The 26,993-nt window shown below is 41.6% G+C and overlaps 1 protein-coding gene across 3 annotated transcripts in view; it reads left to right on the plus strand.

Moving 5' to 3' along the window:
- LOC128705185 (2-aminomuconic semialdehyde dehydrogenase) overlaps positions 1 to 26,993 on the plus strand; it is a 170,111-nt gene that overhangs the window by 16,672 nt on the left and 126,446 nt on the right. The gene's annotated exons all lie outside the window — the stretch shown is intronic.

Genomic DNA, 26,993 nt, shown 5'->3' on the forward strand with positions numbered 1-26,993 from the left:
TGAGATCATGATTCTCAAAGTCAGTGAACCTTTCATTGTATTCTTCAGATAATGAGTCTATAACAGCAGCATATTATTCAAGTGATTCACACGAATCCTCCTGCACATTAATGTCTTTCGCTACCTGGGGAAAGTGTTCATCCGAAATTTCCGTTTGAGCAAGGTGATTTTTTTTTAATGTATTTTTATTCGAAATGCTTGAGTTTTTTGACACATCATATAGACTTAGTTTTATCTTGTAAATAACGGCTTGACAAAGCTCCTGGAGAGCGAAATATTGCCACAATAAAATGTCACATTAGTTGCACTTGTGTCCTTTTACTTTACAATAAATATTCAAGTCATTTTGTTTTGATATGATATCACACAGAAATGCAGCATTTCTACAGAAATCTTTTTATAATTCACAGTAGTGATTCTGTTCTTCATAAAATCTAATGATTTGTTCTCGCTAAGATAAAATTTTGACCAACACCTGTCCGTCCCTGTGATAGCCAGCGCACCTGTCCCTGTGATAGCCAGTGCACCTGTCCCTGTGATAGCCAGCGCACCTGTCCGTGATAGCCAGCGCACCTGTCCCTGTGATAACCAGCGCACCTGTCCCTGTGATAGCCAGTGCACCTGTCCCTGTGATAGCCAGCGCACCTGTCCCTGTGATAACCAGCGCACCAGTCCCTGTGATAACCAGCGCACCAGTCCCTGTGATAGCCAGCGCACCTGTCCCTGTGATAGCCAGCGCACCTGTCCCTGTGATAGCCAGCGCACCTGCCCCTGTGATAGCCAGCGCACCTGTCCCTGTGATAGCCAGTGCACCTGCCCCTGTCATAGCAAGCGTACCTGTCATTGTGATAACCAGAGCACCTGCCCCTGTGATAGCCAGCGTACCTGTCCCTGTGATAGCCAGCGCACCTGTCCCTGTGATAGCTAGCGCACCTGTCCCTGTGATAGCAAGCGTACCTGTCATTGTGATAGCCAGCGCACCTGTCCCTGTGATAGCCAGCGCACCTGTCCCTGTGATAGCCAGCGCACCAGTCCTTGTGATAGCCAGCGTACCTGTCATTGTAATAGCCACACACCTGTCCCTGTGATAGCCAGTGCACTTGTCCCTGTGATAGCCAGGGCACTTTAGAATGATAAGGCAAATCCACATAATATCTTATCATCCAACTGAAGCATGTTGCGAAACTGATGATGCTGTGTTGCATTTGCACGAATATAGGTTGATAATGTAAACATGTTATCAGGCAATATTTATATGCATTTACAAATGAAAAAAGGGTGATTCACTGTACAGTGGTAGCCTGGAACCTAACCTGCCACATAAGCAGGGCCCTCCTGTATATATAATTATATAATATATATAATTTTATGCAGTGTCACTTAAAATAGTAGATTTAAAACAGAGATTTTGCTGATGCAAAATACAATGAAAAGAAATTAGAGCATCTGATTTTTTTTTTAGCTGTGCAATAAACCCTTCACATTTTCCTGTCATGGAAGGTGGTACATCGTCTGTACACACTAAATTACCCAATTAAGTCCAGCTTCGCGACATTTACCTTGAAGGTTGTTGAAGATCTATTTCAGGTGTCGTGCCAGTAAGGCTGCCCGAAGCGAGTAATTCTTCGTAGCAAAGATCCTCAGTTATGGCACGAATAAAGTATAAAACCTGCTCTGAGTTAGTATCAGTTGTGGTTCATCCAGTCCAAACACTGTTTGGAATAATTGTCGTTGCTTTTGCAACGGCACATTGAATTTCTTCGATGTTGATATTGTAATATCACAGAGTAAGCAAATAATTTTATCAGCACAAAAAAAAAAAGAAAAAAATACAGAAACGGTCACGCTATATAATTATTCTGAATTTGCACTTCGAACAGAGAGTCACATGCACCTCTATTAAAAGACATAATAGACTGGCCACACATCCTCACCGTCCATCACCAACTTGCCTCTGGCTGGGTAGTGGTCGTCAGGTGGGGAACCTACAGTCGGTTAGGACTAAATCATAAGGGGTAACGTATTTTCAATAAAAATAAAAGGGATTTCTTTTACAAAATTCGGAGTCATTTAGAAGGCAGAAGGTTCACCACCCTTAGTCTAAGTAATAGTAACTCCAGCTCTGCTTGAAGGTAACCTTTGAAGCTCCCGTAGCTGATGAACCCATAATGGAATACAGTGGACCCCCGGTTAACGATATTTTTTCACTCCAGAAGTATGTTCAGGTGCCAGTACTGACCGAATTTGTTCCCATAAGAAATATTGTGAAATAGATTAGTCCATTTCAGACCCCCAAACATACACGTACAAATGCACTTACATAATTGGTCGCATTCGGAGGTAATCGTTATGCGGGGGTCCACTGTACTTGACGATATCCCCACTGCGCTACTGAAGCCTCCCTGCCTGGATTTCAACACTGTATTAGCCCCATCCTGTGTGACAGAAAATGACAGGGAAACTAGCTTTTGCTGTGTAACTATCATATAGAATAGGGTAGCAGCACACTGCTGATGTATCCAATATTGTTAAATAAAAAGGAAATTAGTCTACAGAAAGTGAGACCCGCCAGGCCCCATGTATAAGATACTGGGAGGAGTGAACTCCCAATAGATAACAGCTACTTGTTCACCCATTATGTCTACTCTCCTTCCTGTACACACCCAGTCAACTACCGCAACTTGGTGGAATAACACTGGTATCATGTACCTAGGTTGTCCAGCATTGCTGGTACTCTGATTGTGCACACTCCACCACATTCACCTAAACTATAACCCAACGCCACCAAGTACCCCGAGCTCACACCCACAAGCACCATCATACACCCCCACACCAACCGTCACATATCCACAACGTACTCGATCAGCAATCATCATCCCAACACATCAAAACACAACCACCATCACAAGTACACATGAATTACAACCCTGTAATAACCACAACCATCATAGCCACCTAACCATAATTATCACCATCAAGAGCAAAGAAATGGGGTTGTCTTAATGCTGAATGACTCCATCCAATTAGTTTCCTTTTCCTACCTTGGGTCCATGCCTGATTACCTCCCTTTTCCTAGGCGCTTCATGAGCCTTGAGGGGTCAGCACTTTCCAGTCGATAACTCCATCCCAGTGTGTACCACCCACAAGCAGCTTATACCACCCATACCTAGTGCACACCCCCACAATTGAAAGAAATTCGATTTCTTTCTTTTCATATGCCAAAAACAAGGCAAATGCCACATCTAGTATCTGGCCCTTGCTCAGACAAGATGGGACTTACAGATGACAACAAAGAAATGAGCGAGATACTGAAATCCCAGTATGATTCTGTGTTTAGCAAGCCACTAATCAGTCTAAAGATCGACAATCAAATGATGTTTTTCATGAATGAGCCTCAAAACTCCAATGTATGCCACATTTCCGATATTACTCTAACTCCAGTAGACATTGAGAAAGCAATTGACAACATGCTCATGCACTCAGCCCTAGGCTCAGACTCGAGGAACTCTGTATTCATTAAGAACTGCAACAAACCCCCTAGCATGCCCTAAGTATACTATGGACGAGCTTAGACATGGGTAAAATTCCAGTCACTAAAATCAATGGCTGTAGACCCACTTCATAAAACAGCAAAGCATTAGCTAAGAACTATAGACCAATATCTCTAACATCACAAAAATTCTTTGAAAGAGTGCTAAGAAGTACGATTGCAAACTACTTGGATTCCAAAAAACTGCACTGGATCACTATGATATGGTCTTGGATGCACTGGAAGAAAAACAGAATGCAGATGTAATACACACAGACTTTACAAAAGCCTTTGACAAGTGCGATCATGGCATAGTAGTGCACAAAATATGTGCTAAAGGAATAACTTTCTAGCCAATTGAACACAAAGAGTACATGTAATGGTAAACAGAGTTAATTAAATTGGCCACAGTACCACTGCAATAATTAAGAGTAGCATGCTTTCAAACAGTGACTGGTATGTTATCTATGGAAGTGATGTGAGAGAAAGCATGAGCTTGCTCTGAATTCTGTACAGTTACGACACACATCGCTTTGAAGAGCATGGAAAGATATATTTTGGCCAACATGCCTTAAAAGTGTTTTACCAATTCCATGATCAGACAGATAAACCGTGTGAGACGTCGTTTGTAAAGAAACAAATTTTGTCCATTGCGCACTCGTTAGCCCAGTATGCAAAGGTAGTGAGTGTTGTGTAGGTCATTTTTGAGCAATCATCCACAAACTGTCATCAGTAGGTTGTCTTTGACGTTTAGTAGTACCGCGGGTGGTCTGACCTAAGGGAGGTGGGTGATCCGAAAACTGTTGCACTGTATTTGGGGAAGCCGGACACACTGTGAAAGGCATGCTAGAAGTAGCGACACGAACAGATACTGGTGACACCACAGCACCTGAAGCAGGTGACGAAGCATCACCAGTAGAAGGTACAAGGGCATGAGAGGAGTCAAGAGAATGGACCGATAACGAAGCCGGGTCAAAACAGGGTGTGGGATCAGAATGGGTCCTGGGAGGAGGAAGGGTTTCACTGGAAGAAGACTCCACAATAATAGGTGCATCTTCTGTGATATCTCCTTTCTTGTTATTTTAAGAAAAAAAGAAAGAAAGAAAAAAAGGGGACAGCAGAGGGACAATTGCTAGGAGGCATGGAGGGGCCGAAAGCTCCCCCTCATCTGAAAGGGCCTCGAGCCCACCGGTGGTGAAGATGCAGCATGGAACCTGTGCCAGACCCTACCTTTCATGCCAGTAAACCAGTGCTCCGGGATAGCAGCATCACATCTACCAAGTTACCTCGGTGGACAAGAGAAAGGGCTGTCGGAAACCCGCCACAAAGCATACCCCCTTCAGCCACCACCTCCCAGAACCGACAGGCAGCTTCTGGAGATACACCCATTACCCGAAGGGCACCCTGCCCTCTTCCTGGAAATCTGGGAAGGGAGCAGGGCACGTTCAGATAATTCAGATTCTATGGCAAACCACACCACCCCTGAGGGACCTCACGGAGTGGGACGAAACCCCGGCACACCACCACCTACCTAGAAACTGTAATGTCAGAGGGGAGGACCCCAGAGGCTTTAAACGGGACGGGAAACAAGGGAAGGGTGGGGAGAGGGGAGGAAAGGGGAAAAAAGGGGAGTATCAGGAGGGTGGGGTAGGGAAGGGAGGATTGGGGGTAATTAGGTTCATTCGGAGGAAGAAGACCAAGAGGTCCAATTCCTCAGACCAATAGCCTCTTTACTGATGCAAGGAGGCCCCCTTAAATAGGAGTTGGGTGATAGAGTCTAGAACCTTAGGTAGCTTTTAAAAGGGATTGGATGAGTATATGAGTAGACCTGCAGTGTTTGTCCATTCTTACGTTCTTGTGTGGGATAGCGATGAAGAAGTTTTTTGGCAAGGGGTCCAGCTATGTTATAGAAGCTGTCGTTCTGGTTGAAGTTGTTGGATATACAGATAAGTGATGATTCCAAGATTCTTCAGTATTGAGTGTTGTCTTTTCTGGTGATAAGTCTTGCATTTTTGTAGTTGATTAAAGGGTTGTGTGAATTTCAGCATTGAACACTGGCATTCCTTGGATCGTCAGATCGGCCTGTATACTGGTGTTCTGAAATATGTGTTTGGAGGTCTCTGAATGTTTTGCCAACGTATGATTTGCTGCAGTCATTACAAGGGATTGTGTATACCCCTGCATTGGATTGAAGCTTATCCTGTGTATTACTGGTAATGCAGGGGCATCATGGGGGGGGGAGGAGGCCGCCTCAGGTGACACCATTTAAGGGGTGACACCATAGAGCCTCTAAAGAGGTAACACTAATGACCAAAACCATGCTGCAGCAACCTAAGAGAAAAATTGTTCGTGTCTATATAGCCCATTATAGGATTACAGAGTACAAATAGGTCTATATAGGGAAAATCATTGAGTTTGATGATGTGATAGATGATTTTGCAGGACCGAAGGCAAGGAAATGAAATATCAGATTCTTTGAGATGTTACCTGTACTCAAGGTTAAATTGGAACTAGTGTTTTTCTTTATTTTTCAAGTTTCCTTTTTTTCATTGTTGAAGATGAATAAATGTAGGATCTGTTGCCTATACTCAAAGTGGTATTTTAGTTTATATTTCCTCAATATTACTATGATTATTTATCATTAATAAAGTTTGGTTTATGGCCTTTAAATGTTCTCATTGTTAAACAATAGTCACTGGGCCTGCAGCAGTGATGTAACTGGAGTTTACTACCCCTATCCCCCCCGCCCTTGGATCTCATGGGGGCGACACCAAAGATGCCACCCTGGGTGAGACCAAAGATTCCGCCCTGGTTGACGCTAACCCTAGCGACGCCTCTGTGGTAATGTCCTTGATGGTGGTGGATGTGGAGGTAGATACTTGGAATGAGGTATTGGAAAAGATGTTGGAAACGTATTTGGCAACATCTTTTCCAGTACCTCTTTTCCAATATACCTCGAATTTAACCCCGCCGCATTTGGCGGAGTTAAATTCGAGGAGCTGGTTGCTGAACCAAGCTTCCAGCTTATCTAAGTGTCTTTGTAGTTCTGCCTGATCCTCATCCGATTTTATTCTCTTCATTAACTTCATATCATCTGCAACAGGGACACTTCTGAATCTATCCCTTCTGTCATGTCATTCACATTTACCAAAAATAGCACTGGTTCTAGGACTGACCCCTGTGGAACCCCGTTCGTCACAGGCGCTCACTCTGATACCCGTCACATATTCTCTGAACCATTGCAGTGCCCTTCCTGTTATGTGTGCCTAATCCTCTAGCTTTTGCTCTAATCTCTTGTGAGGAACTGTGTCGAAGGTCTTCTTGCAGTCCAAGAAAATGCAATCTACCCACCCTTCTCTCTCTCTTTGTCCTACTTCTGTTACCTTGTCATGAAACTCCAGGTTAGGTTAGGTTTGTGACACAGGATTTGCCTTCCCTGAATCTGTGCTGGTTGTCATTCATAAGCTTGTTCCGTTCTAGGTGCTTCATCACTCTCCTCCTGATAATCTCTGTGACTTTGCATGCTAAACACTGGTCTATAGTTTAGTGCTTCGTGTCTGCCTCCTTTCTTAATAATGAGGACTACATTTGCAGGTGTGTGTGTGTGTGTGTGTATGTGTGTGTGTGTATGTGTGTGTGTGTGTGTGTGTGTGTGTGAGTGTGTGTGTGTGTGTGTGTGTGTGTGTACTCACCTAGTTGTACTCACCTAGTTGAGGTTGCGGGGGTCGAGTCCGAGCTCCTGGCCCCGCCTCTTCACTGATCGCTACTAGGTCACTCTCCCTGAGCCGTGAGCTTTATCATACCTCTGCTTAAAGCTATGTATGGATCCTGCCTCCACTACATCGCTTCCCAAACTATTCCACTTACTGACTACTCTGTGGCTGAAGAAATACTTCCTAACATCCCTGTGATTCATCTGTGTCTTCAGCTTCCAACTGTGTCCCCTTGTTACTGTGTCCAATCTCTGGAACATCCTGTCTTTGTCCACCTTGTCAATTCCTCTCAGTATTTTGTATGTCGTTATCATGTCCCCCCTATCTCTCCTGTCCTCCAGTGTCGTGAGGTTGATTTCCCTTAACCTCTCCTCGTAGGACATACCTCTTAGCTCTGGGACTAGTCTTGTTGCAAACCTTTGCACTTTCTCTAGTTTCTTCACGTGCTTGGCTAGGTGTGGGTTCCAAACTGGTGCCGCATACTCCAATATGGGCCTAACGTACACGGTGTACAGGGTCCTGAATGATTCCTTATTAAGATGTCGGAATGCTGTTCTGAGGTTTGCTAGGCGCCCATATGCTGCAGCAGTTATTTGGTTGATGTGCGCTTCAGGAGATGTGCCTGGTGTTATACTCACCCCAAGATCTTTTTCCTTGAGTGAGGTTTGTAGTCTCTGACCCCCTAGACTGTACTCCGTCTGCGGCCTTCTTTGCCCTTCCCCAATCTTCATGATTTTGCACTTGGTGGGATTGTGTGTGTGTGTGTGTGTGTGTGTGCACGCGCGTGCATGCGCGCACATAAGAGAGACAGGATACAGGAGGGCCCCACTTATACAGCAGGTTAGGTACCATGCTACTGCTGTAAAGTGAATCATAGCTTTAACTTTCAATTGCGTTATAAGCCTTATAACACGTTTACACTATATTAAGTGAGCAATATAACTAGGCCTAAAACATGTATATACAATGCACACATTAAAATATTTCGTCCTTGGCTTATAGTCAGTGGTGAATATATTTATTATAGGAAGACTAAATAAATGAAGAATGGGTATATTGAAAACCACTGTAAAGCAAAGTGCTGTAAAGCGGGGCCCGCCTGTATAATAAGGGTTTATGCACCTGCGGTGAGAGCAGTGGTGGCCAAGGGAAAGGGGGCTTGGGAGGGCTTCAGAACCCCAGGCCCCAATTCAAAAGCTGTTAAAACTCTTTTTCCCCTCACTCTACATTAGCAGATTGAGGAAAAATCTTCATTAATAGATTGAGAAGGAATGCTAAACTCGTAGGAGTCATACATCCCCTGGGAAAATGGAAGGCAGTTTGGTTCGATCAAAGGAAGGGAAGGCTATAACCAGTTCCTTGGATTAAGTCCCTTGCTGATATCAAGGGACCTTCCTTCAATGGGTACTAGATGACAGTTCAAGCATCTGAAGACAGATATGAGATGGAATCCACTGAAGGTCATACCCTGCCTCCACTGTCTACAGGCCTACCATACCTTAGGCTTCTGACGAGTCCTCCCTCAAGGAAGGTTCCTTAATGCAGGTGAGGGGGGGGGGATCCTGTGATCCAAGGAATTGGACTTGCCCTTATCTTACTTGGATTGACCCTGGAAGCCTCTCATTCTTCCTGCCATTGTGTGATGACCCTTATGAGTTCAGTGCTCCACCCAAGACTTACTAATTTTGGCACAAGCATTAAATAATTGACACTCATAGAGTTAAGAGGACTTGTGTATGATAGAGAATCAGTTGCAGTTAAGGTATCAGCCTTAAATAGATGGTGTAGAAAAATTTTATAATTTTCCTGTAATGTTTATATGTTACATAGCATGTTTATTACATAATTTTGAAAGCAATATTATAGTTGGATTAATGAAAATGTCTATGTTAACGTATTATATGACATATAATGGGCCCCAGTGTGATTATTATTGTGTATTGTTATCATTATTAATATGGCATCTTCAAGACTAATAAGATACTCTTAGTGATTTTGATGTGTACCTGCATGCCAGCACAATGTGTTAGTTTATTTAGGTACAGGTACGCATAAGTATAATTATCAGAGTACGTATATATAAAATATGAAATAACTTTAAAACCTTGAAATTTTGGAAGGTTTCCAGACATAAAGGAGAGACATGTTCACAGAGAATGTAAACAAACCGGGTGGCTCTCAGAGGTGGCTGTATTAGTGTGTCAGGTGGGGGGAGTCGTATAGAGAGTTTTGGCCATAATTTGAAATGTCCATATTAGCAGAACGCTGTAAAGCAGAGCCCTACTGTATATGTAACTTAATGTAAATGTATTGTTGGTGTGATTTTTGGAAAGGTTTCGAGTCACAAGAGAACCAACATACAGGTTTGGGGGGAAGGGGGTGGCGTTAAAATAATGTGTAGTATAAAACAATTGGAGAGTGTAATAGAGAAAAAATCGATAAACAGTGTATAAGCATGAATGGAGGACTATGAAATAAGTAAATGTTGTGGGCTCCTGTAATTGTGAAATTCAAGATGACTCAGCTACAATAAAGTTGACAAGTGGAATATAAAGAGAAACGACATTGTCTAGAAATGTGGCACACTTCATTTAACCTTCCCAGTTCACTACAGTACATGGCCATGTTGGCCAACCTCTACTATATCCGAATGTTAGGGAAGCGTTAGGATGTAGGACCCAAGTAATATTTGGGGTAAGTGTGTTTCTTAAATTTTTGTATTTATAATTAGTTAATTGTATAATATAAAAATTGTTATATGTAATTTACATACATTCTCTATATACATTCTCCAATAAATATGTATATATTGTGAACCAGACTACTAATTAGTAGAGCCTAGGTTCGATTCCCGGCGGGTGGAAACATTTCGACACGTTTCCTTACACTATTGTCCTGTTCACCTAGCAGCAAATAGGTACCCGGGTGTTAGTCGACTGGTGTGGGTCACATCCTGGGGGACAAGATTGAGGACCCCAATGGAAATAAGTTAGACAGTCCTCGATGACACACTGACTTTCTTGGGTTATCCTGGGTGGCTAACCCTCTGGGGTTAAAAATCCGAATGAAATCTTAAGTCAGGTCATTAATAATCCATATACTACAGTCCACAAACATAATTTACTAGTGTTACTGGCTTAAATTTAATAATTCATAACTATTTAAAGGTCCAGCTTATGTGAGTGTGGGATGAGTGGGTAGGTATTGAAGGAGGGAAACTGTTGCCACCCAGTGTCACAAAAATCCTACCCATCTTCGAGGTACAACTAATATCAGTAGTTGTTACGTCTGTTTTAGTTGTGCCCTCCCCAAATTATGTATATGTGTAATAATTCAGGACTGTGCCTGTAAACTTCATACACATAATTTCCCACACATGGATGCATTTGAGTGCAAGAAGCATAGCAATCAAATTAATTTTAAGGGTAGAATACCAAATGTTGATGTAAGTTTCACTGGTATTACCAGCTGTACAGATGAGTGAACAGAGCTATCAACACATACAAATTGTGGACAAGAACGTTGTGTAACTAAAGAATCCAAACAACTTAGTCCCTAAAGGGAGGTTCCTTGATGCTGGTGAGGGGCTCTTGATCTATTGGATTAGTTCTATGTTCCAATTCCGAATTAAGCCTGAATGTCGTCCATCCCCCATCCCCCCACAGGTGCTATATAATTCCTGTGGGTTTAGCGCTCCCATGATGGTAATACATAAAAAAGCGCTAAACCTACAAGGGTCATACAGTGCTGCCGATGATGGTATTACTGTAATATAATAATCCAAACAACTTAAGGCATCATGCTTGACTTCAAGCTGATATTGTGGTTATATTCATATATATTCATATAGTTTATTTTCAGATGTTACATAGTTATACAATGGATTATAGTACAGTGGACCCCCGGTTATCGGCCGTAATCCGTTCCTGAAGGTCGGCTGATAACCGAAATGGCCGATAACCGAATTAATATTTCCCATAAGAATTAATGGAAATAAAATTAATTCGTTCCAAACAAAAATATTCACAAAAAAATAATTTTTTTTTTACAATTATGTAAGTATTGCATACCTTTATTGAAGGCTAATGCTGGCTTCTGGAAGAGAGGGAGTAGTGTTTGGAAGGGGAATCCCCCTCCATGAAGACTTCAGGTAGTAATGCCTTCTCTGTCTCTTAATGCCACTAGAACCAGCTTGAGTCACTGGACCCCTGTCTCACAAAATAACTGTCCAGAGTGCTCTGTTTCTGGCATCTCTTTAAGATTTCCCTGAAGTGGGACAGGGTTTTGTCACTAAATATGTTGCAGATATGGCTTCTTTCTGCTTTGTCAGGGTGGTGCTTCTCTACAAAAGCTTGCACCCTGGTCCACATTGCGCACACCTCTTTAACCCGTAAACGGTCCAAGCAGATCTACGTTCACATGTGTAGTGCTCCAAAAGTAGATCTATGTTTTTTTTTACATATTTTCAAATATAACAAAAATAAATAAAGATCTACTTTTTTTACATACTTTCAAATGTTAAAAAAACGTATATATACGTTTGGGCTGTTTACGGGTTAATCTCTGAAGAAGGCACCTCCTTCACTCCCTCTTCCTCCTCCTCTGAAGCAAGTTCCTCAGCTGCAATCTGTTGCTGTTCAAGTTGAAGCTCTTGCAGCTCTTCAGTGGTAAGCTCTTCCCTGTGTTCCTCCACCAACTCTTCCACATCCTCACCACTCACCTCCAACCCCAGGGACTTCCCCAAAGACACAACAGAGTCCACAGGGTCAGCTGGGTCAAGGTCACGGTGAGTCTCAAACCCTTCAAAATCCCTCTCTTGGAGACAACCTGGCCACAGTTTTCTCCAAGCAGAGTTCAAAATCCTGGAAGTCACTCCCTCCTAAGCCTTACCTATAAGGCTTATGCAATGGAGGATAGTGAAGTGATTCCTCCAGAACTCTCTCAGGGTCAACTGAGTGTCCAAGGTCACTTCAAAGCACTTTTGAAACACTGCTTTTGTGTAGAGTGTTTTGAAGTTAGAAATGACCTGCTGGTCCATGGGCTGGAGAAGAGGAGTGGTGTTAGGAGGCAAGAACTTCACCTTTATAAAACTGAAGTCCCTAAACACTTGTTCTTCCAAGTCTGGAGGATGTGCAGGAGTATTGTCCTGTAACAGGAGGCACTTGAGTGGCAATTTCTTTTCCAGGAGGTATTTTTTCACACTTGGGCCAAACACATCATTAACCCAATCTTTGAAAATTTGCCTTGTGACCCATGCCTTATGATTAACTTTCCACATCACACACAATCTATTTTCATGACATTGTTTTTCTTAAACACTCTGGGATTTTCTGAGTGATACACAAGTAAAGGCTTCACTTTGAAATCCCCACTAGCATTACCACACAACAAAAGAGTAAGCCTGTTTTTCATAGGCTTGTGTCCTGGCAGTGCCTTTTCCTCCTGGGTAATGTAGGTCCTGTTTGGCATTTTCTTCCAAAACAGGCCTGTTTTGTCACAATTGAAAACTTGTTGGGATTCGAATCCTTCAGCCTTTACATAGCCCTGGAATTCATGAACAGCTGCACATTTGTCAGAACTTGCAGCCTCACCATGCCTTACAACACTGTATGCCACTACGCTTCTTAAATCTATCAAACCATCCTTTGCTGGCCCTAAATTCACAAACTGCAGCACTTGTTTCAGGCATTTTCTTTGCAAGATCCTCATGCAACTGCTTTGCCTTCTCACAAATAGTAGACTCCACTACGCTGTCTCCCACTAATTCTTTTTCCTTGATCCACAATAATAATAACTTTTCCATCTCTTCCATTATCGGTGTCCTTTGTTTAGTTAGAAAAGCTACTCCTTTTGCAACATTTGTGTCTTTGATTTGTTTTCTTTGCCAGGATGGATGTAATTGATTTATTCTTGCTGTACATCCTGGCAAGTTCCACCACCTTCATACCACTCTCATATTTTTGTATCACTTAACGCTTAAATTCCATGGTGTTTCTCACTTTCTTTACCACAGGAACTTTAGTAGGAACTTTCTTTGGAGCCAGGGTTACTTATTTCACAGTTGCACTGCAAGAAAAATCACTAAAAACAATGGTAAACAACCATAATTTAAACCTAGAAGATGATTGATCACGTTGACCCTGATCTAAACCTCCATAATCTGACACCCAATCAAAACCTATTGGAAAGTAACTGCCTTTATTACACAGCATCACAAGCCAGCACTATCCTAACAATGCTAAAAGCCTATCAGTACTTAACTACAACATCAGGTCCTTAAGCAAACACTATGATGACCTCCTGGCACTCCTTGAATCACTAAAGACACCCTTCTCCTGCATTATTCTTACTGAGACCTGGCTTAAGTAGGACACAATAGATATCTACCCTCTACCAGGATACACAGCAATTCACAACTGCAGACCAAACCAAGTTGGGGGTGGTATTGCAATCTATTACTCTAACCAATTATCTTGTATTAGCACCACTTGCTTTAGTGATGAATATGGGGAATACATTTTTGCTAATTTTACTGTAAAAAACCTTAAGACACCTATAACAATCGGTGCCATTTACTGGATACCTCACACAAACATCCCAAATTTCAGTGAGAAATTAAAGTCACTAATAACAAACAGACAAATGAATAAGCACCACCTTCTCTTAGCTGGAGACTTCAACATCAACCTTGGCTTACTAGATGATCAGCCTGTAACTGATTTCATCAACAATATGAACAACACACTTCTCATACCAACAATAACTAAACCAACCAGGCTCACTGAGACAAGTGCAACCATAATAGACCACATATGGACCACTATACTAGCCCCCCTTAAATCAGGGATAATCACAGATAGCACTACAGACCACTACCCTACCTTCCTCCTGACAAACATTAATAAACCACCACTTGAATACAACAAAGTCTCATTTAGACTCCATGACGAGGCCTCAATAAGGAAGTTCACAACTGACCTAGAGATTGTTGACTGGCCTACAGAATTCTCCAAGGCCAATGGTATTGATGACTGGACAGACATTTTTCTTAACAAATTACTTAGACTATACAACAAACATTGTCCTATAAAAACGAAACAGATCACAAACAAACGGCTTGGTTGCCCATGGCTAACCAGCACCATTCTGAAATCCATTGACAAGAAACACCAATATGAAAAGCAATATAGACAGGGCTTAATACACAAAGATATTCTTAAACACTATTCATCAGTTCTCACCAAAGTAATAAAGAAAGCCAAACAACTATACTACTCCAGTAGATTCACAGACACTAGAGGAGATATAAAAAAGACCTGGAAAACACTCTCTCAGATTCTAGGGACCCACAAACTGAAAAAAACCAAGAATATTGTCCTAACTAAACCTAATGAAACACCACTACATCCCACTGACACAGCTAACAAGATAAACGACTTCTTCTCAACCATAGGATCTAATCTCGCCAATAAAATCATGCATACTAATGCCCATGCCGGGGACTACCTAGATGGGAATTTCCCAAATTCCTTCTATCTTGCACCAACTGAGCCCTCGGAAGTCACCGAGATTATAAAGTCACTTAAAAACAACTCGGGGAATCTGTCTAATGTCCCACCATTACTGTACAAGCGAGCAGCCCATATCCTTTCGCATGCTATTTCATTACTTTTTAACGTCACTAGAAACTAGCACCTTCCCGAAACTACTCAAGATGGCAAGGGTTACACCAATACATAAAGGTGGTGACCCTACAGACTTAAACAACTATAGGCCAATATCAAACTTACCATTGCTATCCAAAATCTTTGAGAAACTCGTGCACAGGAGACTATATTCATTTATAACAGCACAAAACATACTCAACCCCTGCCAATTTGGATTTAGGAAAAATAAAAGCACTAATGATGCAATCATAAAAATGCTAGATCTGCTTTACACAGCATTGGAAAATAAGGAATATCCACTAGGAATTTTTATTGACCTAAGAAAAGCTTTTGACACAATAGACCACGACATCCTACTCCACAAACTTGACCATTACGGTATAAGAGGCCATGTGCTTGCTTATTTCAAATCTTGCCTTACTAATAGGTATCAGTATGTTACCATTAAAGACACAGCATCAACAACACGGCCACTTGATACTGGAGTTCCGCAGGGAAGTGTCCTTGGTCCCCTGCTCTTCCTCATATACATCAATGATCTTCCAAACGTATCCCAACACCTGAAACCCATTCTCTTTGCTGACAACACGACTTATGTCATCTCTCACCCTAATCTTGCTACCCTCAACACCATTGTTAACGAGGAGCTGATCAAAATATCGACTTGGATGACAGCCAATAAACTTACGCTTAACACTGACAAAACCTACTATATTACGTTTGGTAGCAGAGCAGGAGATGCACAAACTAACATTAAGATCGACAACACTCTAATTACCAGACATAATGAGGGCAAATTTCTAGGCCTATACCTTGACAACAACCTGAATTTCAGCACCCATATCCAACACATAACCAAAAAAGTATCCAAAACAGTTGGGATCCTCTCCAAGATACGATACTACGTGCCGCAAAATGCCCTTGTCATACTATACCACTCACTTATTTATCCATACCTCACCTATGCTATTTGTGCTTGGGGATCAACTGCAGCAACACACCTAAAGCCAATAATAACCCAACAAAAAGCTGCAGTAAGAATAATCACTAAATCCCATCCCTGGCAACACACCCCCCCCACTCTTCATAGATCTAAACTTACTCCCTGTTCAGTACATCCACACTTACTACTGTGCAATCTACATCTACAGGACCTTAAACTCCAATATCAACCTTGACCTAAAATGCTTTCTTGATAGTTGTGACAGAACCCACAGGCATAACACCAGACACAAACATCTCTACGACATTCCCCATCTCCGACTAAACCTTTACAAAAATTCAGTGTATGTCAAAGGCCCTAAAATCTGGAACACCCTACCTGAGAACTCTAGAACTGCAGACACATTCATCACCTTCAAAACTACCATTAGAAAACATCTTATCTCCCTGATAAACCCCATCAACTAACTACACGAATACCACCTGGTGGTTCACACTTACACTCACTCACCCATTTGACCATAAACAGAAATATTAATCTCTATCTTAAAATAATGAATCCTATGATACTCCAATACTGAAACTATGTACTGTGCCAAAACAAAAGCATTCACATTGCTAAACTCACAAACTAGTATTTAGTCACTTAGCCATAATACCAACTTACCTCATAATTTGTAATATTTTAAAATAAAGAATTAAACTAAGTCTGCCCAAAATGCCTAGCCATGCTAGGCATTCTAGTGGTACACTCTGTAATCATTATTTAACTACATGTAAACCACACAACAATCAAATTCTGTAAATTGAACATTGTAATCTTTATAGAGAATGAACTTTGAATTTGAATTGAATTTGAATTTTATGTATGTGCAGAAGCTTCCTCAGCCACCGAGAGACAAAGCCAAACTGAAGCGCAAGCTGCCCCAGCCGGTGGATGGACGCGTCCAAAACTGCCGATAACCGAGCACTGAAAATCCTGCCGATAACCGAGTTGGCCAATAACCAAACCGGCCGATAACTGGGGGTCCACTGTAGTTGGTGTACATGCCAAAAGCCCCTTGTATGCAGAGCATTATGGGCAGGCTTAAAATTAACTTGAAATTAACAAGCAATGAAAAGTTCAGTGTTAAAAATTACAGTAAACAATTTACAATATGAAGTACAATTGAGTACATATTTGAAACAATGAAATTTGAACATATTGATACTAACGCATTATAGTTGTATAAATTTGTCACATTACAATGTATATGAAAGATGATCAGTTTGCTATACGTTGTCTTGAAGTTTTAAGATTTAAGTAATAGCCCTTGTGGCTTAGCACTTCTTTTTGATTGTAATAATAATAAGTAATTGGGAGAATTATTGTAATGTTAAATATTGAGTGTTGATTATTTAGTCCTGGGTGAGTAAGTGATTTTTTAGAAGTCTTAAATTGATTTTCAGGCCTGGTTTCTTTAGTATGTTCTGGTAATGACTTCCAGATTTTGGGGCCCTTTATGTGCATAGAGTTTTTACACAGTGTGATATGGACATGGGGTACATCAAAAAGAGATCTGTGTCTTGTGTTATGGTCGTGTGTCCTGTTAAGGTTGGTGAGGAGAAGTTTGAGTGGAGGGTTTATGTTTGCGTGTATTGTTCTATGTATGTAGTAGGCACATGAATAAGTGTGGATGTTCTTTATGGTGAGTAAATTTAGACTTTTGAATAGAGGTGGAGTATGCTGTCATGAGTGGGAATTTATCATTATTCTGATTGCAGTCTTTTGCTGGGTTATTAGTGGCCTTAGGTGATTTGATGTTGTTGACCCCCATGCACAAATTCCATATGTGAGATAAGGGTAGATGTGTGAGTGATACAGTGTAAGGAGAGCTGATTGTGAAACATAGTACCGTATCTTTGATAGTATGCCTACTGTGAGATTTTCTTGGAAGTTTGTTGTATGTGTCTGGAATTTGAGGCTACTGGTCCGAACCCTTGACCGGTTTCAAACGGATTCGTTGGACAATAAAGCAGACTGTAAACGGATGGGGTTGTAGGCGCCCTTATCAAACACAAACAATAAATATAAATCAGGAACGTACACGGTAAGCTGTCCAATATACAAGTACAGTTAGAAATAGAAATACAAATAGCTAGAGCTTCATTTAACCCTTTGAGGGTTTTTGTCGTACTAGTACGTCTTACGCTTAGGGGTTTTTGACGTACTAGTACTCATAAATTCTAGCGGCCTCAAATCTAGTGGGAGAAAGCTGGTAGGCCTTCATATGAAAGAATGGGTCTATGTGGTCAGTGTGCACAGTCTAAAAAAAATCCTGCAGCACACAGTGCATAATGAGAAAAAAAAACTTTGACCATTTTTTTTTAATAAATCAGCGACTTTGCAGTGTATTTTCGTATGGTATTTATTGTTGTATTCTAGTTTTCTTGGTCTCGTTTTATAGAATGGAAGACATATTACAGAAATTGAGATGATTTTGACTGGTTTTACAAAGAAAGGTACCTTGAAATTGAGCTCAAAGTAGCAGAAATGTTCGATTTTTACCAAACTTCAAAAGTAAACAAATCGTGCCAAGCGTGCAATACACGTCAACTGGTGAGTCTAATATTCTTTCACAAGTGCACCAATAATATTTATACCATTTTTTGCACTAATGCAGTAGTCTGCATAACAGTAAATCTTATATTTTTTGTGAAAATAAAAATTCAAAGTGGAAAGCAAAAGAATATAAGAGGGGCCTTGAGACATGACTAATGACTAGAGGAAATGTCATTTTAGTGCCAGGAATGTCTTTGTTTATTATGGACCCTATTCGGAAATTGGCATCTTTTGAAATTTGAGTGAAATTGGCAAAATTGCTAAATTCTGACCACTGTACTGGATAGTTGAATTTCATAAATGAGTGGTTTCTTGCACCCATTCGATAGAAAAAATGGAGTTCTAGCGAAATATTCATGTTTTTTGTCGACTAGTACAGTGAAATTGGCCGAAAATGGGGCTCAAAGTGGGCAAAATCGCCGATGCGTAAACATCGCCGAGACCGCTAACTTTGCGAGAGCATAATTCCGTAAGTTTTCTATCAAATTTCAAACTTTTGGTGTCTTTATGATCGGGAAAAGATTCTCTATCTTTTCATAAGAGAAAATAATTTTTTTTTTTTTTTTAAATTTAGCCGACCCTGAGAACGAGTTTCGGAGAGGGCCTGTCGACCCTCAAAGGGTTAAGGAGGTTATTAATAGAGTATTCAAGAGTATTCAAATCATTATGAAGCTCTGTGTAGTCTGCAGTCAAACAAACAGGCTTCCACATGGATAAATTGTCATTTTTGTGGAAATTGGTGTCACGCCCCTTGTGCAGATATCCAAGAACTAGCTACAAGCAGTATTAAAACAGGGAAGTGTTTTTGGGTATGCCCAAATGAGATAAATCTGTGGACTAAAATCACAAGGGTATTAAAAGAGGATAACATCAAAGCTGCTTTCGTAGAAAACCTGGAAGCTTTCTACAACAGATGGGATGTTGGTGAGGGGCTCTTGATTTAGGGAATTGAATCTGTGCTCCAGTTCCCCGAATTAAGCCTGAATGCCTTCCACATCCCCCCCCCCCAGGTGCTGTATAATCCTCCGGGTTTAGCGCTTCCCCCTTGATTATAATAATAATAATCTACAACAGATGGGAACATAAAAAGTCTGGGCTGAATGGTACTGCCCTTGATACTGGCCATGTAGTCAGAAACTGTAAGGCTGGAGGTGATGTCCTGGTAGTCAGTAAATGTGGGGCTGATAGTGCTGTCCTGGGAGACAGTAATGGTAAAGCTGGAGGTGCTGTCCTGGGAGACAGTAATGGTGAAGCTGGAGGTGCTGTCCTGGGAGACAGTAATGGTGAAGCTGGAGATTTTGTCCAGGTATTTGGGAATTATATGCAGGAAGGAATACATATAAATGACCTCATAGGGGACAGGAGCCGTAGTGGGGAAACAAGTGTAGTCAAAGATAAGATAAAACCAATATTGCAAACTAGAAATACCACAGGAAATAGCAAACAAGAGGACTCCACTAGAAATAGTGAGGATATATTACCAAAAACAACTGGTGGGAGCTCCATTGTTGGTGCTAGGGAGGATAGGAATAAGACAGGGAAACATGCACCAACAGGGAATACAGTCACAGAAACCCAAGGCAAACGGAAACCAAGCCTGTGCACATACTATGCACTTGGTATCTGCAGACATGGGAAATCTGGAAAAACAGACATGACGTGCAACTATGACCACCCTAGAAAATGCCGTGCCCATATGACAACAGGAAAATGCAAACTCACTTCCTTTAAGCTTTTTCACCCTGAAATGTGTACCTCTTCATTACAGGAAAGACTGTGCTATAACTTAAATTGCCAGGCACACCATCTAAAGGGGACAAAAAGATACAAAACATCCAGGCCATGGGAAAAGCTGGGTAGCCACAGCCACTGAAGAGGGAGAGGTTTTTTAGTGCCAGAAAGGAAAAAAACTGGCAGGAAATGGCAGAAATCGTACACGAAATCCAGTCATTCCTGGAGTGGAACCACAGTCGATGGCCTCCACTCCAAACCAACAGATACAGACACTAATGCCGGAAAAAAAATCCCCCCCCAGTACCAATAGTACCACCAGTCCGATGACATTCTTCTTTGCAAATATACAGGGTCTAAAGCCAGCAACAAACAACAAAATACCTTTCATCCGTGGACTGCTTGCAGAGGCAAAGGCAATGTTCGCGGCTTTCACTGAGACCCACATAAAGGATCACTTGGACAACGAAATATGGATCCCAGATTACAACCTATACAGATGTGACAGAGTGAACAGGCAAAAGGGGGGGGGGGGTTGGCCTGTACATTGCAGAGTCACTTGTTTGCACAGAACTGCTTAATGCCTCAAATGATGTAGTGGAAGTTTTAGCAGTAAAGGTCGAGAACCAAAACCTAGTCATTGTGGTAGTCTACAAGCCTCCGGATGCAACATCCCAGCAATTCCAGGAACAGCTGTTAAAAATTGACCACTGTCTGGAAAATCTTCCAGCTCCTGCACCCAACATCTTGCTCCTGGGGGATTTCAACTTAAGGCACCTAAAATGGAGGAATATAGCAAATAATATTGTTGCAGTAATAACATCAGGAGGCAGCTCTGATGAAAACTCACACTCACACGAGCTTTTAAATCTCTGCACAAAATTCAATTTAAACCAGCAAATAATAGCCTACTAGACTGGAGAATACACTAGACCTCATCTTCACTAACAATGATGATCTGATAAGAAATGTCACCATATCAAAAACAATATACTCAGATCACAACATAATTGAGGTTCAGACATGTATGCATGGAGCCCCAGACCGACATAATGAGATTAGTCACGAGGGAGCATTCACCAAATTCAACTTCAATAACAAAAACAAAGTGGGACCAAGTAAACCAAGTCCTAACTGATATAAGCTGGGAAGATATATTAAGCAACACAGACCCCAACTTATGCCTAGAACAGATTAACTTGGTGGCACTCAATGTATGCACAAGGCTTATTCCTCTAAGAAAATGGAGGAGTAGATGTAAAATAGAAAGAGACAGGCGCTCCCTTTACAGGCGACGGAAAAGAATAACAGAGCGGCTGAAAGAGGTCAATATATCTGAAATGCGTAGGGAGACACTGGTCAGAGAAATAGCAAGCATCGAACTTAGCTAAAGGAATCTTATAGGAGTCAGGAATCGCGGAAAGAACCAAAAGCCATAAATGAAATCGAAAGAAACCCAAAGTATTTCTTCTCCTATGCCAAATCAAAGTCGAGAACAACGTCCAGTATTGGGCCCCTACTTAAACAAGATGGGTCCTACACAGATGACAGCAAGGAAATGAGTGAGCTACTCAAGTCCCAATACGACTCAGTTTTTAGCAAGCCGCTAACCAGACTGAGAGTCGAAGATCAAAATGAATTTTTATGAGAGAGCCACAGAATTTGGTTAACACAAGCCTATCCGATGTTATCCTGACGCCAAATGACTTCGAACAGGCGATAAGTGACATGCCCATGCACTCTGCCCCAGGGCCAGACTCGTGGAACTCCGTGTTCATCAAGAACTGCAAGAAGCCCCTATCACGAGCCTTTTCCATCCTATGGAGAGGGAGCATGGACACGGGGGTCGTCCCACAGTTACTAAAAACAACAGACATAGCCCCACTCCACAAAGGGGGCAGTAAAGCAACAGCAAAGAACTACAGACCGATAGCACTAACATCCCATATCATAAAAATCTTTGAAAGGGTCCTAAGAAGCAAGATCACCACCCATCTAGAAACCCATCAGTTACACAACCCAGGGCAACATGGGTTTAGAACAGGTCGCTCCTGTCTGTCTCAACTATTGGATCACTACGACAAGGTCCTAGATGCACTAGAAGACAAAAAGAATGCAGATGTAATATATACAGACTTTGCAAAAGCCTTCGACAAGTGTGACCATGGCGTAATAGCGCACAAAATGCGTGCTAAAGGAATAACAGGAAAAGTCGGTCGATGGATCTATAATTTCCTCACTAACAGAACACAGAGAGTAGTCGTCAACAGAGTAAAGTCCGAGGCAGCTACGGTGAAAAGCTCTGTTCCACAAGGCACAGTACTCGCTCCCATCTTGTTCCTCATCCTCATATCCGACATAAACAAGAATGTCAGCCACAGCACCGTGTCTTCCTTTGCAGATGACACCCGAATCTGCATGACAGTGTCTTCCATTGCAGACACTGCAAGGCTCCAGGCGGACATCAACCAAATTTTTCAGTGGGCTGCAGAAAACAATATGAAGTTCAACGATGAGAAATTTCAATTACTCAGATATGGTAAACACGAGGAAATTAAATCTTCAACAGAGTACAAAACAAATTCTGGCCACAAAATAGAGCGAAACACCAACGTCAAAGACCTGGGAGTGATCATGTCGGAGGATCTCACCTTCAAGGACCATAGCATTGTATCAATCGCATCTGCTAGAAAAATGACAGGATGGATAATGAGAACCTTCAAAACTAGGGAGGCCAAGCCCATGATGACACTCTTCAGGTCACTTGTTCTATCTAGGCTGGAATATTGCTGCACACTAACAGCACCTTTCAAGGCAGGTGAAATTGCTGACCTAGAAAATGTACAGAGAACCTTCACGGCACGCATAACGGAGATAAAACACCTCAATTACTGGGAGCGCTTGAGGTTCCTAAACCTGTATTCCCTGGAATGCAGGCGGGAGAGATACATGATTATATACACCTGGAAAATCCTAGAGGGACTAGTACCGAACTTGCACATGAAAATCACTCACTATGAAAGCAAAAGACTTGGCAGACGATGCAACATCCCCCCAATGAAAAGCAGGGGTGTCACTAGCACGTTAAGAGACCATACAATAAGTGTCAGGGGCCCCGAAACTGTTCAACTGCCTCCCAGCATACATAAGGGGGATTACCAACAGACCCCTGGCAGTCTTCAAGCTGGCACTGGACAAGCACCTAAAGTCGGTTCCTGACCAGCCGGGCTGTGGCTCGTATGTTGGTTTGCGTGCAGCCAGCAGTAACAGATCAGGCTCTGATCCACCAGGAACACGCCTGGTTGATCAGGCTCTGATCCACCAGGTTCCAAACTGAATGAAATACAGGCCTGACACCCAAAAGTATGAAAAAAAAAAAATTTTACCACATGTCACAGACCGGGCCGCGGGGGCGTTGACCCCCGGAACTCTCTCCAGGTAAACTCCAGGTAAACTGTCTAGGTGGATTCCTAGGAATTTTCCCTCTGCGAGTCTTGTGATGGGTGATCCATTTAGTGTTATGTTAAGTGGAGCATTTGCAGCTCTGGTTCCAAACTGAATGAAATATGTTTTGTTAGTATTTAGGGTAAGTTTATTCATCATCATCCAGGTAGATATTTTCTGCAATTCAGCAGTGACAGTGTTGGCGAGTATGGCTGGGTCTGGGTGTGAGAAGACGTATGTAGTGTCATCTGCAAATAATATGGGTTTGAGTAGCTGTGATGCATTCGGTAGGTCATTGATGTAGATGAGAAAGAGGAGTGGTCCTAGGACACTTCCCTGTGGGACTCCTACCGTGATTGGTTGTGGGGAAGAGTTTGCACCATTTGCATACACGTATTGGCGTCTGTTACTAAGGTATGACTTTAGGTAGTTGAGGGAATGGCCTCTTATACCATAGTGTGTTAATTTAGTGTGCAGCAATTCATGGTCTACTGTATCAAAAGCTTTACATAAGCCAATGAAAAATCTCAGTTGGAGAGCAGTATACATTAGCTCTAGCATGTGTATAATAGCATCATTTATGCTTTTATTATTCCTGAATCCAAACTGACAGGGGTTTAGTATGTTGTTTGAGATGAGGTAGGAATAGATCCGTGTATGAAAAATTAATTCAAAGATTTGAGAGAGTAGTGGTAAGTTAGAAATTGGTTTATAGTTATTCAAGTCAGCTTGATAACCTCCTTTGTGGATCGGGGTAACCCTCGCTATTTTGAGAACTCCTGGGAAGGTGGAGGACTCAATGGATTTGTTAAAGAGTGTTGCAATAATTGGTGACTACTTGTGAAGCTGTTTTGTACATAAAAGTAGGCAAGTTGTTTATATCTCCTGCCTTGTTCTTAAGGGTGTTGATGATGAGCAAGACCTCTGTTGGGTTGGTTTGGGCTAGGAATAGTGTATGTGGGTAGGTGCCTGTGAGATAGTCTGATGGACGGGTGTTTGATCTTGGGATTTTGCTTGCTAGATTCTTTCCTATAGTGAAGAAAACATAGAGTCTGTTTGCTGTTTCAGTTGGTGGGAGTAGGGGTTCATCTGATTTTGTTAATTTGATTGTTTTGTTTTTGGATATCCTTTTAGTTCCTGGAATTTCAGATAGGGTTTTCCAGGTCTTGTTTATATCTCCTTTGATGTTTTGTAATCTGTTTTCATAATACATGCGATTTAATTTGGTTCTTCAGGGAAAGCAAAGGATAGTGGCTTGGAATGAGGTAGTTTCTCAGTGTCGCTGTTGTCGTACTTGACACAGATCATGTATCTGATTCATTTTTAGGTCAGTTCCATTTTTTTTTAATGATTCATTTGTTCACAAAAATGTATGGAGTGTTCCTGTGTAAGGATTTGGATGGATTTGGCTGAACATATTAACACCAATGAGAATATTTCTTTCAGTGACACGGTCTCTGTTGTTTGGATTGGCATGTTCTTGTCACATGTTCAGAATTTTGGTGGTACGGGGACATCCTAGGATGATCCTCATTGTTTCATTCTGCCATTTTTCAAGGCAGCAGAGAAGCTGTGCTCTAAAGATTCATTTATTATAGAATAATTAACAAAGGGTAAGTACCTCACTGTAAACCTATTCCAAGTCATTCATCTTTATAAAATTGACTCATGATTTCTCTTATAGTTTTATCTTTTAATTCTTCTGACATGGAAACACTCTTAGCTGTAATTTCAGTGATAAAAATACTAAAGAAAATGCTATAGTTATACAGTGGACCCCCGCATAACGATGGCATCGCATAGCGATTTTTCCGCATAACGATTACTTTTATCGCAAAATTTTTGCCCCGCATACCGATTAAAAACCCGCATACCGATTTTCGTCCGAGACGCGTCCAATGTGCCCTCACATGTGCCGGCCGTCCCATTGTTTACCAGCCAGCCTCCGCGGTAACATCCAAGCATACACTCGGAATATTTCGTATTATTACAGTGTTTTCGGTGGTGTTTCTGGAAAATAAGTGACCATGGGCCCCAAGAAAGCTTCTAGTGCCAACCCTGTGGTAAAAAGGGTGAGAATTAGTATGGAAATTAAGAAAGATTTTGAAGGGTTTGGGGCTAACCCTGAGAAGCCTATGCCAGTTGTGGAATCCATTGTGCCTACTTCAAAGATTAAGGAAATGTGTGCAGAGTGGTTTGAACTGCAAACCTTTATAGATGAAAATCACCCTGACACAGCTGTTGCAAGCCGTGCTTGTGACTATTTCAATGACAATGTTATGGCCCATTTTAGGAAAGTCTTGAAGAAACGGGAGGTACAGAGCTCTATGGACAGATTTGTTGTGCGACAGAGGTCCAGTGACTCTGAAGCTGGTCCTAGTGGCATTAAAAGAAGAAGGGAAGTAACCCCAGAAAAGGACTTGCTACCTCAAGTCCTAATGGAAGGGGATTCCCCTTCTAAACAGTAAGAAGATAATGCTCTCCCCTCCTCCCATCCCATCAATCATCACCAGATCTCAATAAAAGTAAGTGTCATGTAATTGTGCATGCCTTTTTCAGTTTGTGTGTATTAAAATTAACATTTCATGTGGTAAAAAAAATTTTTTTTCATACTTTTGGGCGTCTTGCACGGATTAATTTTATTTCCATTATTTCTTATGGGGAAAATTAATTCGCATAACGATTATTTCGCATAACGATGAGCCCTCTTGCACGGATTAAAATCGTTAACCGGGGGTCCACTGTACTGTAATATCAGTGAAAAGCAAGCACAGGAAATTCTTTTCGCAACCAACATAATGACAAAGAGCATCAAAACTGAGAATCCTCAATTTGGGAATCCGCTTTCCCTGCCTAAATCTCTAGGCAGGAACAAATATTTCTGATGGAAACAAATATTTCTGATTGGAAAGGTTATCATCAGAATGGTTTTCATGGCATATTTGACTGATTTGAATCCTAATAGTTTTCAGCTTTCATCTGACAGTGGTGTATCATTCTACCCAGCAGGAAAGATGATAATGATAAATCGTACCATGGGTGGGGGGTTAGAACCCACGATCAGAGAGTCACAAAACTCCAGACCGACGCATTAGCCACTGGACCAGCTAGCTACAATAAGATTCATCCAACTTGGTATATTTCTACACCATAGGAAGGTTAGCATAGGTGTAGAAATATACCTAGCTGGATGACTCTTATTGTAGATAGCTGGTTCAGTGGCTAACGCGTCGGTTTGGAGTTTTGCGACTCTCTGATTGTGGGTTCTAACCCCATCCGTGGTATGGTTTGTTTGCAATCATGTCATTATGATTTTGTGAGCCATGATAATGATACAGCACGTTCCAAACTGTGTATTCCACTTG

This window comes from Cherax quadricarinatus, chromosome 9 (assembly GCF_038502225.1).
Source record: "Cherax quadricarinatus isolate ZL_2023a chromosome 9, ASM3850222v1, whole genome shotgun sequence".
NCBI lineage: Eukaryota > Metazoa > Arthropoda > Malacostraca > Decapoda > Parastacidae > Cherax > Cherax quadricarinatus.